Source organism: Hoplias malabaricus, chromosome 6, assembly GCF_029633855.1.
Source record: "Hoplias malabaricus isolate fHopMal1 chromosome 6, fHopMal1.hap1, whole genome shotgun sequence".
Classification (NCBI taxonomy): Eukaryota; Metazoa; Chordata; class Actinopteri; order Characiformes; family Erythrinidae; genus Hoplias; species Hoplias malabaricus.
The window spans coordinates 13,683,961-13,703,056 of record NC_089805.1 but is presented as its reverse complement, the minus strand read 5'-3'; positions in this window follow the sequence as shown (position 1 = coordinate 13,703,056).

Here is a 19,096-nt window from a genome sequence, read left to right as displayed (position 1 = left end):
CTTCCGTTTTCGGAATTTTTGCACTCATCCTTCCCTTTCTTTTCCTCCTTCAAAATCCCTCCATTCATTTCAATGGGAGGCTCTTAGAGTGGGGGTGATGTCATCCACTGTAGTTTCAGTGGCAAAAAGCCGTTTTTTCACTTTTCAGCCGAACAAATCGCCATAACTTCCTCATAGTTTCACCTAGAAACTTCATTTAAATTTTAAATGGTAGAGAAACTTGTCCTTTCTGAGACCTCTAAATTTGAACATTATTGAAAATACGGTTTTTGAGTTATGAATTTTTGTTCGGCACTAGGGACGGTTTCGGCTCCCATAGGGTTCAATGTATTTTTGGAGCAGCTCAGAGTGCGGTTTCTAAAATTTTCTCCTGTTTTTAACTCGTCATAACATACTCAATTCTCACTTAATCTGCAAATTTTTTATACCATATCGATCCCCAGACTCTCCTTGTCGCAACGGTATATACGGTTAAGTGATGTGAGGAAAACTTTCCGAGCTATAAGCATTTGTTCGGAGGGTGGGTACGCTCCCATAGGAACCCATTGAAATTATTTTTTTTCTTTTTCAATTTTCTGCCGAACATTTCACCATAACTTTCTTATACTTTCACCTACAGACTTCATTTAAATTTTAAATGGTAGAGAAATTTCCCCTTTCTCAAACTTGTAAGTTTCAGACCGTTTGAGAATACCGTTCTTGAGTTATGAATTTTTGTTTGACACTTGGGAGGGTTTTCCTCCCATAGAGCTCAATGTATTTTAAGAGCGGGTCGGCACGCAGATTTTCAAAACTTTGCCTGTTTTTAACTCGTAATTACACCATCAAATCTCGCTCAAAGTGCAAAAATTTTTACACCATCTCGAGCACAAGACTCTCCTTGTCGCTACGGTATGCTTTGTTCATTTTTGGTTGGGAAAAGTTTTCGAGCTACGGGTGATTTTTTGGAGGGTGCTCCCCGGTCGAAATTCATTGAATCATGAGTCTGTCAGTTGTATTCTGTGAGCATGCGTGTGAGAGAGACAGAGGGGGGAGGGGGAGGGGCAGAGGCAGAGACTGAGGGGAAGAGCTGTGAGGGCCACAGAAATACACAGGCAGTCTGTAACACTTTAAAGGTCATTTTTAAGGGGGACGTCTTAATTATCCAGGGTTTCTTAATGTGGAATTTTTTAAGAATACCTCATTCACAATATACTGCCTGTCTTTTCGACATTTTAAGCTTTATTTAAAGTGGTCATTTTTAAAGGTGGACGTGTCAATACAACTGTGGGTTTCTTAAGGTGGAATTTTTATTAAGGTGGTATTTAAAATGTATTGGCCATCTTTTTTTGCTTTTAAGACTCTTTTGGCCTGTGATGTGGACATTTCAATACAATTCTGGGTTTCTTAAGGTGGAATTGTTTTTAAAGGTGGAATTCAAAATGTATCGTTTTCCATTCACGGCCTACAGAGCTCCATAGAGTCCAATGTAAACTGCTGTGGGAGAGTGCTCTCTTAACATCCACCTACCAACAGCTTAGCAGTAAACTCCTTCACCATAAGCGTCGCCTAGTGACCCACGCGGGTTTACCGTATCGAGGACCTCGCTTTAAGCGGGAAAGACGCGGATCGGGGGACGGGGGTTTAGGCGGCGCAACATCTCGCGTTTCCTCCTGGAAATGCAGACCTCTAGTTATGTTGCGCCAGCTGCTTTAGCAGCGCGCAATATATTGTTCTTCTTAAGTCATATTATTATTATTTTTATTCTTATTATTCCGCGTTTCCTTGTCCGCCTAACTAGTCCCGCAGCTTTCGAGCTATCGACTCCGTTCCACCTGGAAATCGTGCGTCCTATAGCGACGATGTGGGCTTGTATACAGCTTTCCGATACCCGCACTCGTTCGTCCGCTACACTCGTTTATCGCTCCGTTTTTCCCCAGTCATTTCTATGGAATTAATTTTCAAAGTGCTCTAACTCGGTCATTTTTCAAGCTACGGACACGGGATTTCAGACGGTCGGACACAGGCGTACCGGCTCCCATCACTTCCGTTTTCGGAATTTTTGCACTCATCCTTCCCTTTCTATACCTCCTTCAAAATCCCTCCATTCATTTCAATGGGAGGCCCTTAGAGTGGGGGTGATGTCATCCACTGTAGTTTCAGTGGCCAAAGCCGTTTTTTCACTTTTCAGCCGAACAAATCGCCATAACTTCCTCATACTTTCACCTAGAAACTTCATTTAAATTTTAAATGGTAGAGAATATTGTCCTTTCTAAGACCTCTAAATTTGAACATTATTGAAAATACGGTTTTTGAGTTATGAATTTTTGTTCGGCACTAGGGAGGGTTTCGGCTCCCATAGGGTTCAATGTATTTTTGGAGCAGCTCAGAGTGCGGTTTCTAAAAATTTCTCCTGTTTTTAACTCGTCATAACATGCTCAATTCTCACTTAATCTGCAATTTTTTATACCACATCGATCCCCAGACTCTCCTTGTCGCAACGGTATATACGGTTAAGTGATGTGGGGAAAAGTTTCCGAGCTATAAGCATTTGTTCGGAGGGTGGGTACGCTCCCATAGGAACCCATTGAAATTTTTTTTTTTCTTTTTCAATTTTCTGCCGAACATTTCACCATAACTTCCTTATACTTTCACCTACAGACTTCATTTAAACTTTAAATGGTAGAGAAATTTCCCCTTTCTCACACTTGTAAGTTTCAGACCGTTTGAGAATACCGTTCTTGAGTTATGAATTTTTGTTTGACACTTGGGAGGGTTTTCCTCCCATAGAGCTCAATGTATTTTAAGAGCGGGTCTGCACGCAGATTTTCAAAACTTTGCCTGTTTTTAACTCGTAATTACACCATCAAATCTCGCTCAAAGTGCAAAAATTTTTACACCATCTCGAGCACAAGACTCTCCTTGTCGCTACGGTATGCTTCGTTCAATTTTGGTTGGGAAAAGTTTTCGAGCTACGGGTGATTTTTTGGAGGGTGCTCCCCGGTCGAAATTCATTGAATCGTGAGTCTGTCAGTTGTATTCTGTGAGCGTGCGTGTGAGAGAGACAGAGGGGGGAGGGGGAGGGGCAGAGGCAGACACTGACGGGGAGAGCTGTGAGGGCCACAGAAATACACAGGCAGTCTGTAACACTTTAAAGGTCATTTTTAAGGGGGACGTCTTAATTATCCAGGGTTTCTTAAGGTGGAATTTTTTAAGAATACCTCATTCACAATATACTGGCTGTCTTTTCAACATTTTAAGACGCGGATCGGGGGGCGGGGGTTTAGGCGGCGCAACATCTCGCGTTTCCTCCTGGAAATGCAGACCTCTAGTGTTACGTTTGCTGCCCTTCATTCTGAGGATCGTTCATTCTTGTCCGGTTAACTCCGCCCACAGTTTTCGAGATATCGACTCCGTTCAAAGTTTGTTTCGTACAGCTTCCCTGTGGGATGCGGGCTTGTATACAGCTTTTGGAAAAGTTACATAGTTTTCGCACAGTAAGCATTTGAAGTTTCATCTTAACTCCCATAGGAATGAATGGAAAATTGTCCATAAACTTTTGTCAAACTTTCAAACTGCTGTCACACGCTCAGTTTTCGAGCTAGAGACACCAGAACTCAAACGGGCAGACCCGAGAGTCCACGGTCCCACCACGTGAAATTATAGGCCGATACCCCGCCCGCTTCATGACCTTTGACCCCGTTTTCCATTCACGGCCTACAGAGCTCCATAGAGTCCAATGTAAACTGCTGTGGGAGAGTGCTCTCTTAACATCCCACTACCGACAGCTTAGCAGTAAACTCCTTCACCATAAGCGTCGCCTAGTGACCCACGCGGGTTTACCGTATCGAGGACCTCGCTTTAAGCGGGAAAGACGCGGATCGGGGGGCAGGGGTTTAGGCGGCGCAACATCTCGCGTTTCCTCCTGGAAATGCAGACCTCTAGTGTTACGTTTGCTGCCCTTCATTCTGAGGATCGTTCGTTCTTGTCCGGTTAACTCCGCCCACAGTTTTCGAGATATCGACTCCGTTCAAAGTTTCATTCGTACAGCTTCCCTGTGGGATGCGGGCTTGTATACAGCTTTTGGAAAAGTTACATAGTTTTAGCACAGTAAGCATTTGAAGTTTCAACTTTTCTCCCATAGGAATGAATGGAAAAATGTCCATAAACTTTTGTCAAACATTCGAAGTGCTGTCACACGGTCAGTTTTCGAGCTAGAGACACCAGAACTCAAACGGGCAGACCCGAGGGTCCACGGTCCCACCACGTAAAATTATGGGCCGATAGGCCACCCGCTTCATGACCTTTGACCCCGTTTTCCATTCACGGCCTACAGAGCTCCATAGAGTCCAATGTAAACTGCTGTGGGACAGTGCTCTCTTAACATCCCACTACCGACAGCTTAGCAGTAAACTCCTTCACCATAAGCGTCGCCTAGTGACCCACGCGGGTTTACCGTATCGAGGACCTCGCTTTAAGCGGGAAAGACGCGGATCGGGGGGCAGGGGTTTAGGCGGCGCAACATCTCGCGTTTCCTCCTGGAAATGCAGACCTCTAGTTATGTTGCGCCTGCTGCTTTAAGCAGCGGCGCAATATATTGTTCTTCTTAAGTCATATTATTATTATTTTTATTCTTATTATTCCGCGTTTCCTTGTCCGCCTAACTAGTCCCGCAGCTTTCGAGCTATCGACTCCGTTCCACCTGGAAATCGTGCGTCCTATAGCGACGATGTGGGCTTGTATACAGCTTTCCGATACCCGCACTCGTTCGTCCGCTACACTCGTTTATCGCTCCGTTTTTCCCCAGTCATTTCTATGGAATTAATTTTCAAAGTGCTCTAACTCGGTCATTTTTCAAGCTACGGACACGGGATTTCAGACGGTCGGACCCGGGCGTACCGGCTCCCATCACTTCCGTTTTCGGAATTTTTGCACTCATCCTTCCCTTTCTATCACTCCTTCAAAATCCCTCCATTCATTTCAATGGGAGGCTCTTAGAGTGGGTGACATCATACACTGTAGATTCCTTCTCAGAAAACGGGTTTTTCACTTTTCAGCCGAACAAATTGCCATAACTTCCTCATACTTTCACCTAGAAACTTCATTTAAATTTTAAATGGTAGAGAAACTTGTCCTTTCTAAGACCTCTAAATTTGAACATTATTGAAAATACGGTTTTTGAGTTATGAATTTTTGTTCGGCACTAGGGAGGGTTTCGGCTCCCATAGGGTTCAATGTATTTTTGGAGCAGCTCAGAGTGCGGTTTCTAAAATTTTCTCCTGTTTTTAACTCGTCATAACATTCTCAATTCTCACTTAATCTGCAAATTTTTTATACCATATCAATCCCCAAACTCTCCTTGTCGCAACGGTATATACGGTTAAGTGATGTGAGGAAAACTTTCCGAGCTATAAGCATTTGTTCGGAGGGTGGGTACGCTCCCATAGGAACCCATTGAAATTATTTTTTTTCTTTTTCAATTTTCTGCCGAACATTTCACCATAACTTCCTTATACTTTCACCTACAGACTTCATTTAAACTTTAAATGGTAGAGAAATTTCCCCTTTCTCACACTTGTAAGTTTCAGACCGTTTGAGAATACCGTTCTTGAGTTATGAATTTTTGTTCCACACTTGGGAGGGTTTTCCTCCCATAGAGCTCAATGTATTTTAAGAGCGGGTCGGCACGCAGATTTTCAAAACTTTGCCTGTTTTTAACTCGTAATTACACCATCAAATCTCGCTCAAAGTGCAAAAATTTTTAAACCATCTCGAGCACCAGACTCTCCTTGTCGCTACGGTATGCTTCGTTCATTTTTGGACCTGGAAAAGTTTTTGAGATATTTGAGGTTTTTTGGAAGGTGCGCCACCGGTCGAAATTCATTGAATCATGAGTCTGTCAGTTGTATTCTGTGAGCGTGCGTGTGAGAGAGACAGAGGGGGGAGGGGGAGGGGCAGAGGCAGACACTGACGGGGAAGAGGTGTGAGGGCCACAGAAATACACAGGCAGTCTGTAACACTTTAAAGGTCATTTTTAAGGGGGACATCTTAATTATCCAGGGTTTCTTAAGGTGGAATTTTTTAAGAATACCTCATTCACAATATACTGCCTGTCTTTTCGACATTTTAAGCTTTATTTAAAGTGGTCATTTTTAAAGGTGGACGTGTCAATACAACTGTGGGTTTCTTAAGGTGGAATTTTTATTAAAGTGGTATTTAAAATGTATTGGCCATCTTTTTTTGCTTTTAAGACTCTTTTGGCCTGTGATGTGGACATTTCAATACAATTCTGGGTTTCTTAAGGTGGAATTGTTTTTAAAGGTGGAATTCAAAATGTATCGTTTTCCATTCACGGCCTACACAGCTCCATAGAGTCCAATGTAAACTGCTGTGGGAGAGTGCTCTCTTAACATCCCACTACCGACAGCTTAGCAGTAAACTCCTTCACCATAAGCGTCGCCTAGTGACCCACGCGGGTTTACCGTATCGAGGACCTCGTTTTAAGCGGGAAAGACGCGGATCGGGGGACGGGGGTTTAGGCGGCGCAACATCTCGCGTTTCCTCCTGGAAATGCAGACCTCTAGTGTTACGTTTGCTGCCCTTCATTCTGAGGATCTTCATTCCTTGTCCGGTTAACTCCGCCCACAGTTTTCGAGATATCGACCCCGTTCAAAGTTTGTTTCGTAGAGCTTCCTTGTGGGATGCGGGCTTGTATACAGCTTTTGGAAAAGTTACATAGTTTTCGCACAGTAAGCATTTGAAGTTTCAACTTTTCTCCCATAGGAATGAATGGAAAAATGTCCATAAACTTTTGTCAAACTTTCAAAGTGCTGTCACACGGTCAGTTTTCGAGCTAGAGACAACAGAACTCAAACGGGCAGACCCGAGGGTCCACGGTCCCACCACGTAAAACTATGGGCCGATAGCCCACCCGCTTCATGACCTTTGACCCCGTTTTCCATTCACGGCCTACAGAGCTCCATAGAGTCCAATGTAAACTGCTGTGGGACAGTGCTCTATTAACATCCCACTACCAACAGCTTAGCAGTAAACTCCTTCACCATAAGCGTCGCCTAGTGACCCACACGGGTTTACCGTATCGAGGACCTCGCTTTAAGCGGGAAAGACGCGGATCGGGGGGCGGGGGTTTAGGCGGCGCAACATCTCGCGTTTCCTCCTGGAAATGCAGACCTCTAGTGTTACGTTTGCTGCCCTTCATTCTGAGGATCGTTCGTTCTTGTCCGGTTAACTCCACCCACAGTTTTCGAGATATCGACTCCGTTCAAAGTTTCATTCGTACAGCTTCCCTGTGGGATGCGGGCTTGTATACAGCTTTTGGAAAAGTTACATAGTTTTAGCACAGTAAGCATTTGAAGTTTCAACTTTTCTCCCATAGGAATGAATGGAAAAATGTCCATAAACTTTTGTCAAACATTCAAAGTGCTGTCACACGGTCAGTTTTCGAGCTAGAGACACCAGAACTCAAACGGGCAGACCCGAGGGTCCACGGTCCCACCACGTAAAATTATGGGCCGATAGGCCACCCGCTTCATGACCTTTGACCCCGTTTTCCATTCACGGCCTACAGAGCTCCATAGAGTCCAATGTAAACTGCTGTGGGACAGTGCTCTATTAACATCCCACTACCGACAGCTTAGCAGTAAACTCCTTCACCATAAGCGTCGCCTAGTGACCCACGCGGGTTTACCGTATCGAGGACCTCGCTTTAAGCGGGAAAGACGCGGATCGGGGGGCAGGGGTTTAGGCGGCGCAACATCTCGCGTTTCCTCCTGGAAATGCAGACCTCTAGTTATGTTGCGCCTGCTGCTTTAAGCAGCAGCGCGCAATATATTGTTCTTCTTAAGTCATATTATTATTATTATTTTTATTATTCCGCGTTTCCTTGTCCGCCTAACTAGTCCCGCAGCTTTCGAGCTATCGACTCCGTTCCACCTGGAAATCGTGCGTCCTATAGCGACGATGTGGGCTTGTATACAGCTTTCCGATACCCGCACTCGTTCGTCCGCTACACTCGTTTATCGCTCCGTTTTTCCCCAGTCATTTCTATGGAATTAATTTTCAAAGTGCTCTAACTCGGTCATTTTTCAAGCTACGGACACGGGATTTCAGACGGTCGGACCCGGGCGTACCGGCTCCCATCACTTCCGTTTTCGGAATTTTTGCACTCATCCTTCCCTTTCTTTTCCTCCTTCAAAATCCCTCCATTCATTTCAATGGGAGGCTCTTAGAGTGGGGGTGATGTCATCCACTGTAGTTTCAGTGGCAAAAAGCCGTTTTTTCACTTTTCAGCCGAACAATTCACCATAACTTCCTCATACTTTCACCTAGAAACTTCACTTAAATTTTAAATGGTAGAGAAACTTGTCCTTTCTAAGACCTCTAAATTTGAACATTATTGAAAATACGGTTTTTGAGTTATGAATTTTTGTTCGGCACTAGGGACGGTTTCGGCTCCCATAGGGTTCAATGTATTTTTGGAGCAGCTCAGAGTGCGGTTTCTAAAATTTTCTCCTGTTTTTAACTCGTCATAACATGCTCAATTCTCACTTAATCTGCAAATTTTTTATACCATATCAATCCCCAGACTCTCCTTGTCGCAACGGTATATACGGTTAAGTGATGTGGGGAAAACTTTCCGAGCTATAAGCATTTGTTCGGAGGGTGGGTACGCTCCCATAGGAACCCATTGAAATTATTTTTTTTCTTTTTCAATTTTCTGCCGAACATTTCACCATAACTTCCTTATACTTTCACCTACAGACTTCATTTAAATTTTAAATGGTAGAGAAATGTCCCCTTTCTCAAACTTGTAAGTTTCAGACCGTTTGATAATACCGTTCTTGAGTTATGAATTTTTGTTTGACACTTGGGAGGGTTTTCCTCCCATAGAGCTCAATGTATTTTAAGAGCGGCTCGGCACGCAGATTTTCAAAACTTTGCCTGTTTTTAACTCGTAATTACACCATCAAATCTCGCTCAAAGTGCAAAAATTTTTACACCATCTCGAGCACCAGACTCTCCTTGTCGCTACGGTATGCTTCGTTCATTTTTGGACCTGGAAAAGTTTTGGAGATATTTGAGGTTTTTTGGAGGGTGCCCCACCGGTCGAAATTCATTGAATCATGAGTCTGTCAGTTGTATTCTGTGAGCGTGCGTGTGAGAGAGAGAGAGGGGGGAGGGGGAGGGGCAGAGGCAGACACTGACGGGGAAGAGGTGTGAGGGCCACAGAAATACACAGGCAGTCTGTAACACTTTAAAGGTCATTTTTAAGGGGGACGTCTTAATTATCCAGGGTTTCTTAAGGTGGAATTTCGGGGGGCAGGGGTTTAGGCGGCGCAACATCTCGCGTTTCCTCCTGGAAATGCAGACCTCTAGTGTTACGTTTGCTGCCCTTCATTCTGAGGATCGTTCATTCTTGTCCGGTTAACTCCGCCCACAGTTTTCGAGATATCGACTCCGTTCAAAGTTTCATTCGTAGAGCTTCCCTGTGGGATGCGGGCTTGTATACAGCTTTTGGAAAAGTTACATAGTTTTCGCACAGTAAGCATTTGAACTTTCATCTTTACTCCCATAGGAATGAATGGAAAAATGTCCATAAACTTTTGTCAAACTTTAAAACTGCTGTCACACGGTCAGTTTTCGAGCTAGACACACCAGAACTCAAACGGTCAGACCCGAGAGTCCACGGTCCCACCACCTGAAATTATAGGCCGATAGCCCACCCGCTTCATGACCTTTGACCCCGTTTTCCATTCACGGCCTACACAGCTCCATAGAGTCCAATGTAAACTGCTGTGGGAGACTGCTCTCTTAACATCCACCTACCAACAGCTTAGCAGTAAACTCCTTCAACATAAGCGTCGCCTAGTGACCCACGCGGGTTTACCGTATCGAGGACCTCGCTTTAAGCGGGAAAGACGCGGATCGGGGGGCAGGGGTTTAGGCGGCGCAACATCTCGCGTTTCCTCCTGGAAATGCAGACCTCTAGTGTTACGTTTGCTGCCCTTCATTCTGAGGATCTTCATTCCTTGTCCGGTTAACTCCGCCCACAGTTTTCGAGATATCGACCCCGTTCAAAGTTTGTTTCGTAGAGCTTCCTTGTGGGATGCGGGCTTGTATACAGCTTTTGGAAAAGTTACATAGTTTTTGCACAGTAAGCCTTTGAAGTTTCATCTTTACTCCCATAGGAATGAATGGAAAAATGTCCATAAACTTTTGTCAAACTTTCAAACTGCTGTCACACGGTCAGTTTTCGAGCTAGAGACACCAGAATTCAAACGGGCAGACCCGAGAGTCCACGGTCCCGCCACATGAAATTATAGGCCGATACCCCGCCCGCTTCATGACCTTTGACCCCGTTTTCCATTCACAGCCTACACAGCTCCATAGAGTCCAATGTAAACTGCTGTGGGAGAGTGCTCTCTTAACATCCCACTACCGACAGCTTAGCAGTAAACTCCTTCACCATAAGCATCGCCTAGTGACCCACGCGGGTTTACCGTATCGAGGACCTCGCTTTAAGCGTGAAAGACGCGGATCGGGGGGCGGGGGTTTCGGCGGCGCAACATCTCGCGTTTCCTCCTGGAAATGCAGACCTCTAGTTATGTTGCGCCTGCTGCTTTAAGCAGCAGCGCGCAATATATTGTTCTTCTTAAGTCATATTATTATTATTATTTTTATTATTCCGCGTTTCCTTGTCCGCCTAACTAGTCCCGCAGCTTTCGAGCTATCGACTCCGTTCCACCTGGAAATCGTGCGTCCTATAGCGACGATGTGGGCTTGTATACAGCTTTCCGATACCCGCACTCGTTCGTCCGCTACACTCGTTTATCGCTCCGTTTTTCCCCAGTCATTTCTATGGAATTAATTTTCAAAGTGCTCTAACTCGGTCATTTTTCAAGCTACGGACACGGGATTTCAGACGGTCGGACCCGGGCGTACCGGCTCCCATCACTTCCGTTTTCGGAATTTTTGCACTCATCCTTCCCTTTCTTTTCCTCCTTCAAAATCCCTCCATTCATTTCAATGGGAGGCTCTTAGAGTGGGGGTGATGTCATCCACTGTAGTTTCAGTGGCAAAAAGCCGTTTTTTCACTTTTCAGCCGAACAATTCACCATAACTTCCTCATACTTTCACCTAGAAACTTCACTTAAATTTTAAATGGTAGAGAAACTTGTCCTTTCTAAGACCTCTAAATTTGAACATTATTGAAAATACGGTTTTTGAGTTATGAATTTTTGTTCGGCACTAGGGACGGTTTCGGCTCCCATAGGGTTCAATGTATTTTTGGAGCAGCTCAGAGTGCGGTTTCTAAAATTTTCTCCTGTTTTTAACTCGTCATAACATGCTCAATTCTCACTTAATCTGCAAATTTTTTATACCATATCAATCCCCAGACTCTCCTTGTCGCAACGGTATATACGGTTAAGTGATGTGGGGAAAACTTTCCGAGCTATAAGCATTTGTTCGGAGGGTGGGTACGCTCCCATAGGAACCCATTGAAATTATTTTTTTTCTTTTTCAATTTTCTGCCGAACATTTCACCATAACTTCCTTATACTTTCACCTACAGACTTCATTTAAATTTTAAATGGTAGAGAAATGTCCCCTTTCTCAAACTTGTAAGTTTCAGACCGTTTGATAATACCGTTCTTGAGTTATGAATTTTTGTTTGACACTTGGGAGGGTTTTCCTCCCATAGAGCTCAATGTATTTTAAGAGCGGCTCGGCACGCAGATTTTCAAAACTTTGCCTGTTTTTAACTCGTAATTACACCATCAAATCTGGCTCAAAGTGCAAAAATTTTTACACCATCTCGAGCACCAGACTCTCCTTGTCGCTACGGTATGCTTCGTTCATTTTTGGACCTGGAAAAGTTTTGGAGATATTTGAGGTTTTTTGGAGGGTGCCCCACCGGTCGAAATTCATTGAATCATGAGTCTGTCAGTTGTATTCTGTGAGCGTGCGTGTGAGAGAGAGAGAGGGGGGAGGGGGAGGGGCAGAGGCAGACACTGATGGGGAAGAGGTGTGAGGGCCACAGAAATACACAGGCAGTCTGTAACACTTTAAAGGTCATTTTTAAGGGGGACGTCTTAATTATCCAGGGTTTCTTAAGGTGGAATTTCGGGGGGCAGGGGTTTAGGCGGCGCAACATCTCGCGTTTCCTCCTGGAAATGCAGACCTCTAGTGTTACGTTTGCTGCCCTTCATTCTGAGGATCGTTCATTCTTGTCCGGTTAACTCCGCCCACAGTTTTCGAGATATCGACTCCGTTCAAAGTTTCATTCGTAGAGCTTCCCTGTGGGATGCGGGCTTGTATACAGCTTTTGGAAAAGTTACATAGTTTTCGCACAGTAAGCATTTGAAATTTCATCTTTACTCCCATAGGAATGAATGGAAAAATGTCCATAAACTTTTGTCAAACTTTAAAACTGCTGTCACACAGTCAGTTTTCGAGCTAGACACACCAGAACTCAAACGGTCAGACCCGAGAGTCCACGGTCCCACCACCTGAAATTATAGGCCGATAGCCCACCCGCTTCATGACCTTTGACCCCGTTTTCCATTCACGGCCTACACAGCTCCATAGAGTCCAATGTAAACTGCTGTGGGACAGTGCTCTCTTAACATCCCACTACCAACAGCTTAGCAGTAAACTCCTTCACCATAAGCGTCGCCTAGTGACCCACGCGGGTTTACCGTATCGAGGACCTCGCTTTAAGCGTGAAAGACGCGGATCGGGGGGCAGGGGTTTAGGCGGCGCAACATCTCGCGTTTCCTCCTGGAAATGCAGACCTCTAGTGTTACGTTTGCTGCCCTTCATTCTGAGGATCGTTCATTCTTGTCCGGTTAACTCCGCCCACAGTTTTCGAGATATCGACTCCGTTCAAAGTTTCATTCGTACAGCTTCCCTGTGGGATGCGGGCTTGTATACAGCTTTTGGAAAAGTTGCATAGTTTTCGCACAGTAAGCATTTGAAGTTTCGTGTTTTCTCCCATAGGAATGAATGGAAAAATGTCCATAAACTTTTGTCAAACTTTCAAACTGCTGTCACACGCTCAGTTTTCGAGCTAGAGACACCAGAACTCAAACGGGCAGACCCGAGCGTCCACGGTCCCGCCACGGGAAATTATGGGCCGATAGCCCACCCGCTTCATGACCTTTGACCCCGTTTTCCATTCACGGCCTACACAGCTCCATAGAGTCCAATGTAAACTGCTGTGGGAGAGTGCTCTCTTAACATCCCACTACCGACAGCTTAGCAGTAAACTCCTTCACCATAAGCGTCGCCTAGTGACCCACGCGGGTTTACCGTGTCGAGGACCTCACTTTAAGCGGGAAAGACGCGGATCGGGGGGCAGGGGTTTAGGCGGCGCAACATCTCGCGTTTCCTCCTGGAAATGCAGACCTCTAGTGTTACGTTTGCTGCCCTTCATTCTGAGGATCGTTCATTCTTGTCCGGTTAACTCCGCCCACAGTTTTCGAGATATCGACTCCGTTCAAAGTTTGTTTCGTACAGCTTCCCTGTGGGATGCGGGCTTGTATACAGCTTTTGGAAAAGTTACATAGTTTTCGCACAGTAAGCATTTGAAGTTTCGTGTTTTCTCCCATAGGAATGAATGGAAAAATGTCCATAAACTTTTGTCAAACTTTTAAACTGCTGTCACACGCTCAGTTTTCGAGCTAGAGACACCAGAACTGAAACCGTCAGACCCGAGAGTCCACGGTCCCACCACGTGAAATTATAGGCCGATACCCCCCCCGCTTCATGACCTTTGACCCCATTTTCCATTCACGGCCTACACAGCTCCATAGAGTCCAATGCCACTACCGACAGCTTAGCAGTAAACTCCTTCACCATAAGCGTCGCCTAGTGACCCACGCGGGTTTTCCGTATCGAGGACCTCGCTTTAAGCGGGAAAGACGCGGATCGGGGGCAGGGGTTTAGGCGGCGCAACATCTCGCGTTTCCTCCTGGAAATGCAGACCTCTAGTGTTACGTTTGCTGCCCTTCATTCTGAGGATCGTTCATTCTTGTCCGGTTAACTCCGCCCACAGTTTTCGAGATATTGACTCCGTTCAAATTTTGTTTCGTAGAGCTGCCCTGTGGGATGCGGGCTTGTATACAGCTTTTGGAAAAGTTGCATAGTTTTTGCACAGGAAGCCTTTGAACTTTCATCTTTACTCCCATAGGAATGAATGGATAAATGTCCATAAACTTTTGTCAAACTTTCAAACTGCTGTCACACGCTCAGTTTTCGAGCTAGAGACACCAGAACTCAAACGGGCAGACCCGAGGGTCCACGGTCCCAGCACGTGAAACTATGGGCCGATAGCCCACCCGCTTCATGACCTTTGACCCCGTTTTCCATTCACGGCCTACACAGCTCCATAGAGTCCAATGTAAACTGCTGTGGGAGAGTGCTCTCTTAACATCCCACTACCAACAGCTTAGCAGTAAACTCCTTCAGCATAAGCGTCGCCTAGTGACCCACGCGGGTTTACCGTACCGAGGACCTCGCTTTAAGCGGGAAAGACGGGTATCGGGGGACGGGGGTTTAGGCGGCGCAACATCTCGCGTTTCCTCCTGGAAATGCAGACCTCTAGTGTTACGTTTGCTGCCCTTCATTCTGAGGATCGTTCATTCTTGTCCGGTTAACTCCGCCCACAGTTTTCGAGATATCGACTCCGTTCAAAGTTTGTCTCGTAGAGCTTCCCTGTGGGATGCGGGCTTGTATACAGCTTTTGGAAAAGTTGCATAGTTTTTGCACAGTAAGCCTTTGAAGTTTCATCTTTTCTCCCATAGGAATGAATGGAAAAATGTCCATAAACTTTAGTCAAACTTTCAAACTGCTGTCACACGGTCAGTTTTCGAGCTAGAGACACCAGAACTCAAACGGGCAGACCCGAGAGTCCACGGTCCCACCACGTGAAACTATAGGCCGATAGCCCACCCGCTTCATGACCTTTGACCCCGTTTTCCATTCACGGCCTACACAGCTCCATAGAGTCCAATGTAAACTGCTGTGGGACAGTGCTCTCTTAACATCCCACTACCAACAGCTTAGCAGTAAACTCCTTCACCATAAGCGTCGCCTAGTGACCCACGCGGGTTTACCGTATCGAGGACCTCGCTTTAAGCGGGAAAGACGCGGATCGGGGGACGGGGGTTTAGGCGGCGCAACATCTCGCGTTTCCTCCTGGAAATGCAGACCTCTAGTGTTACGTTTGCTGCCCTTCATTCTGAGGATCGTTCATTCTTGTCCGGTTAACTCCGCCCACAGTTTTCGAGATATCGACTCCGTTCAAAGTTTCATTCGTAGAGCTTCCCTGTGGGATGTGGGCTTGTATACAGCTTTTGGAAAAGTTACATAGTTTTTGCACAGTAAGCATTTGAAGTTTCATCTTTACTCTCATAGGAATGAATGGAAAAATGTCCATAAACTTTTGTCAAACTTTCAAACTGCTGTCACACGCTCAGTTTTCGAGCTACAGACACCAGAATTCAAACGGGCAGACCCGAGAGTCCACGGTCCCGCCACGTGAAATTATAGGCCGATACTCCGCCCGCTTCATGACCTTTGACCCCGTTTTCCATTCATGGCCTACACAGCTCCATAGAGTCCAATGTAAACTGCTGTGGGAGAGTGCTCTCTTAACATCCCACTACCGACAGCTTAGCAGTAAACTCCTTCACCATAAGCGTCGCCTAGTGACCCACGCGGGTTTACCGTATCGAGGACCTCGCTTTAAGCGGGAAAGACGCGGATCGGGGGACGGGGGTTTCGGCGGCGCAACATCTCGCGTTTCCTCCTGGAAATGCAGACCTCTAGTTATGTTGCGCCTGCTGCTTTAAGCAGCAGCGCGCAATATATTGTTATCCGAAAGTCATATTATTATTTTTTTTTTTATTATTCTTATTATTCCGGATTTCCTTGTCCGCCTAACTAGTCCCGCAGCTTTCGAGCTATCGACTCCGTTCCACCTGGAAATCGTGCGTCCTATAGCGACGATGTGGGCTTGTATACAGCTTTCCGATACCCGCACTCGTTCGTCCGCTACACTCGTTTATCGCTCCGTTTTTCCCCAGTCATTTCTATGGAATTAATTTTCAAAGTGCTCTAACTCGGTCATTTTTCAAGCTACGGACACGGGATTTCAGACGGTCGGACCCGGGCGTACCGGCTCCCATCACTTCCGTTTTCGGAATTTTTGCACTCATCCTTCCCTTTCTTTTCCTCCTTCAAAATCCCTCCATTCATTTCAATGGGAGGCTCTTAGAGTGGGGGTGATGTCATCCACTGTAGTTTCAGTGGCAAAAAGCCGTTTTTTCACTTTTCAGCCGAACAAATCGCCATAACTTCCTTATAGTTTCACCTAGAAACTTCATTTTAATTGTAAATGGTAGAGAAACTTGTCCTTTCTAAGACCTCTAAATTTGAACATTATTGAAAATACGGTTTTTGAGTTATGAATTTTTGTTCGGCACTAGGGACGGTTTCGGCTCCCATAGGGTTCAATGTATTTTTGGAGCAGCTCAGAGTGCGGTTTCTAAAATTTTCTCCTGTTTTTAACTCGTCATAACATGCTCAATTCTCACTTAATCTGCAAATCCCCAGACTCTCCTTGTCGCAACGGTATATACGGTTAAGTGATGTGGGGAAAACTTTCCGAGCTATAAGCATTTGTTCGGAGGGTGGGTACGCTCCCATAGGAACCCATTGAAATTATTTTTTTTCTTTTTCAATTTTCTGCCGAACATTTCACCATAACTTCCTTATACTTTCACCTACAGACTTCATTTAAATTTTAAATGGTAGAGAAATGTCCCCTTTCTCAAACTTGTAAGTTTCAGACCGTTTGAGAATACCGTTCTTGAGTTATGAATTTTTGTTTGACACTTGGGAGGGTTTTCCTCCCATAGAGCTCAATGTATTTTAAGAGCGGGTCGGCACGCAGATTTTCAAAACTTTGCCTGTTTTTAACTCGTAATTACACCATCAAATCTCGCTCAAAGTGCAAAAATTTTTACACCATCTCGAGCACCAGACTCTCCTTGTCGCTACGGTATGCTTCGTTCATTTTTGGACCTGGAAAAGTTTTGGAGATATTTGAGGTTTTTTGGAGGGTGCTCCCCGGTCGAAATTCATTGAATCATGAGTCTGTCAGTTGTATTCTGTGAGCGTGCGTGTGAGAGACAGAGGGGGGAGGGGGAGGGGCAGAGGCAGACACTGACGGGGAGAGCTGTGAGGGCCACAGAAATACACAGGCAGTCTGTAACACTTTAAAGGTCATTTTTAAGGGGGACGTCTTAATTATCCAGGGTTTCTTAAGGTGGAATTTTTAAAAAAAGACCTCATTCACAATATACTGGCTGTCTTTTCAACATTTTAAGACGCGGATCGGGGGACGGGGGTTTAGGCGGCGCAACATCTCGCGTTTCCTCCTGGAAATGCAGACCTCTAGTGTTACGTTTGCTGCCCTTCATTCTGAGGATCGTTCATTCTTGTCCGGTTAACTCCGCCCACAGTTTTCGAGATATCGACTCCGTTCAAAGTTTGTTTCGTAGAGCTGCCCTGTGGGATGCGGGCTTGTATACAGCTTTTGGAAAAGTTGCATAGTTTTTGCACAGTAAGCATTTGAAGTTTCATCTTTACTCCCATAGGAATGAATGGAAAAATGTCCATAAACTTTTGTCAAACTTTCAAACTGCTGTCACACGGTCAGTTTTCGAGCTAGAGACACCAGAACTCAAACGGGCAGACCCTAGGGTCCACGGTCCCACCACGTGAAACTATAGGCCGATAGCCCACCCGCTTCATGACCTTTGACCCCGTTTTCCTTTCACGGCCTACAGAGCTCCATAGAGTCCAATGTAAACTGCTGTGGGAGAGAGCTCTCTTAACATCCCACTACCAACAGCTTAGCAGTAAACTCCTTCACCATAAGCGTCGCCTAGTGACCCACGCAGGTTTTTCCGTACCGAGGACCTCGCTTTAAGCGGGAAAGACGCGGATCGGGGGGCAGGGGTTTAGGCGGCGCAACATCTCGCGTTTCCTCCTGGAAATGCAGACCTCTAGTTATGTTGCGCCTGCTGCTTTAAGCAGCGGCGCAATATATTGTTCTTCTTAAGTCATATTATTATTATTTTTATTCTTATTATTCCGCGTTTCCTTGTCCGCCTAACTAGTCCCGCAGCTTTCGAGCTATCGACTCCGTTCCACCTGGAAATTGTGCGTCTTATAGCGACGATGTGGGCTTGTATACAGCTTTCCGATACCCGCACTTGTTCGTCCGCTACACTCGTTTATCGCTCCGTTTTTCCCCAGTCATTTCTATGGAATTAATTTTCAAAGTGCTCTAACTCGGTCATTTTTCAAGCTACGGACACGGGATTTCAGACGGTCGGACCCGGGCGTACCGGCTCCCATCACTTCCGTTTTCAGATTTTTTGCACTCATCCTTCCCTTTCTATTCCTCCTTCAAAATCCCTCCATTCATTTCAATGGGAGGCTCTTACAGTGGGTGACGTCATACACTGTAGATTCCTTCTCAGAAAACGGGTTTTTCACTTTTCAGCCAAACAAATCACCATAACTTCCACATACTTTCACCTAGAAACTTCATTTAAATTTTAAATGGTAGAGAAACTTGTCCTTTCTAAGACCTCTAAATTTGAACATTATTGAAAATACGGTTTTTGAGTTATGAATTTTTGTTCGGCACTAGGGAGGGTTTCGGCTCCCATAGGGTTCAATGTATTTTTGGAGCAGCTCAGAGTGCGGTTTCTAAAATTTTCTCCTGTTTTTAACTCGTCATAACATGCTCAATTCTCACTTAATCTGCAAATTTTTTATACCATATCGATCCCCAGACTCTCCTTGTCGCAACGGTATATACGGTTAAGTGATGTGGGGAAAACTTTCCGAGCTATAAGCATTTGTTCGGAGGGTGGGTACGCTCCCATAGGAACCCATTGAAATTTTTTTTTTCTTTTTCAATTTTCTGCCGAACATTTCACCATAACTTCCTTATACTTTCACCTACAGACTTCATTTAAACTTTAAATGCTAGAGAAATTTCCCCTTTCTCACACTT